The following is a 2503-nucleotide window of genomic DNA, read 5'->3' as shown; positions in this document are numbered from 1 at the left end:
ACTACAACAGAACTACAACAGAACTACAACAGAACTAGAACAGAACTAGAACAGAACTAGAACAGAACTAGAACAGAACTAGAACAGAACTAGAACAGAACTAGAACATATCTAAAACAGAACTATAATTGACTTGCATTCTCTTTTGCTTATATCTCTGAATGGCCTGTTTAAACACCCTGTTTCTGAAAGAGTTGTATAGTTTGCTGCAGAGCTTGTATAAAGTTTTTTCTCTATTTTGTATTCGCATAGGGGGCTGCAGTTAATGTGAAATTGTATGTTTTATGGTAAAGAGCACTCGAGTTTACATATGTATAGACCTACAGTGTGGGTTGCATGCAACCAACAAAAGTTGTTGCTGTTACATCAATACAAATGGATAAACACTCACACCCTTTACATTAGTGGCGGCCTCCTCTGTTCTTAGTCTTACTAGAACGTCGACATGGGCATTTTTATTTTGCTTTTTTTATTGTTGCCGCTCCCGAGTAGATATTTGATGTTTTATGATAGGTTTTCTGTGTTTTTTGCTGTTGCAAGTAGTTGTTGCTGTTGTGGATGTTGCTTTATGCTTTGTGCCCATAAATTGCATTAACATTGTTGGAATATTGTTCTTGTTTTTGTATTCTTTTTGTTTTTGCATGTCTATAAAACCTTAAAGTCATGCATACTTACATACATATGTACTCATGTCTGTGAGTATGTGGCAAGTACATACATATCAGTTGTTACTGCAACAATGAATGCTATTTTTTGCATGCCTGCATGTTGCTGATTGGTTGATATTTGTATGCTTTTCATTATTATCATTTTTTCACTTTTTATTAATTTTAGGGTCTGGGAATGGAATACAAAATGGATGTTGCAAAAGTTGCTTGAAAAAAATATTGAAATTTTTTTCGAACTTTACTTTTTAGTTTTAAAACAAAAGATCATTGAGATTTTATATAAAGAAGAAACATAAATAATTTAAATGGAGTTTACCAAAACGATTGTAGAGTGAAATTCTTGGTCTAGATTTGTTGAAGAACTGAGATAGAACTGAACTAGAACTGAGCTAGAACTGGACTAGAACAGAACTAAAGTAGAACTAAAACAGAACTAGAACAGAACTAGAACAGATGTAGAACAGAACTGGAACAAAACTAGAACAGAACTAGAACAGCACTAGAACAGAACTAGAACAGAACTAGAACAGAACTAGAACAGAACTAGAACAGAACTAGAACAGAACTAGAACAGAACTAGAACAGAACTAGAACAGAACTAGAACAGAACTAGAACTAGAACAGAACTAGAACAGAACTAGAACAGAACTAGAACAGAACTAGAACAGAACTCGAACAGAACTAGAACAGAACTAGAACAGAACTAGAACAGAACTACAGAACTGAACAAGAACTATGCTAGAACTGCTCTATTATTTCTTTTACATTCAAGGACATTTTAAATTTTAATTTTATATGTTAAAACTAGATTTTTTAAAATTATTTAAATTGAAAAACAAACATTCTTCTGTGAAATAAAGCCTTCATCATTTCTCACCTTTTGTCCAGCATCTGCAGCCTCCAAACTGGATAAGCAACGGAACACAGCTGCCAACTCCATTGCTAAATCTTTTCAAAATGAAAAATTAGATCAAGTTTTCATTTATTCCAGGACAAAAAGACGAAAGACATCTGCAAGAAAGAACAAAGAAAAATATATCAAGTTTTCATTTATCCCATTTATATGCAAAAAAAATAGCCGAAACTTCTTGAGAAGCTTTGTTTCCTTTTTCACACTTTTGGACATCTGCGAAGCTCTTGGTGTAACCAAAAAGAAATATCCTTTTTAAATATATTTTTTTTTGTAGAAATTGGCCTCTAAATAGATTCTCTCAAGGATATTTTGATTTCTATGCTTCTAACGAAGAACTAGTAAACAATAGTGATCTATTGTCCAGTTCTTTGTTGTGGCCAATGGTCAAGATCTAGGCACCCCTTTTTTCTATTATTGATAGCTATTTTCTCAAAGGATTTTTATCTATTGTTTATTATTTGTTCTATTGTTATTTGATCACTTTTATGGAAATTTAATAAGAAAAGGATTGTCCAGTTGTTAGCTAGGGGAAACAAGTTTAGGGTATTACATTAGGCTAATAACGGAATACAAATTCAAGGATACTTTGACATGGGAGCAAAATTAACTGAAAAATTAAGATAGCTGATCAAAGAAGTAACGGATAAACTTGATATGAAATCAAGCAGCAAGATGATAATTATCTTCTTTAAAATAAGATGTGTTTTAGTTGTGTTCTAGATGTGTTTTAGTTCTGTTCTAGTTATGTTCTAGTTCTGTTATATTTCTGTTCTAGTTCTGTTCTAGTTCTGTTCTAGTTCAGTTCTAGTTCTGTTTTAGTTGTGTTCTAGATGTGTTTTAGTTCTGTTCTAGTTATGTTCTAGTTCTGTTCTAGTTCTGTTCTAGTTCTGTTCTAGTTCTGTTCTAGTTCTGTTCTAGTTCT

The sequence above is a fragment of the Lucilia cuprina genome, chromosome 3, assembly GCF_022045245.1.
Source record: "Lucilia cuprina isolate Lc7/37 chromosome 3, ASM2204524v1, whole genome shotgun sequence".
Lineage (NCBI taxonomy): Eukaryota > Metazoa > Arthropoda > Insecta > Diptera > Calliphoridae > Lucilia > Lucilia cuprina.
This window is presented reverse-complemented; position numbering follows the sequence as displayed.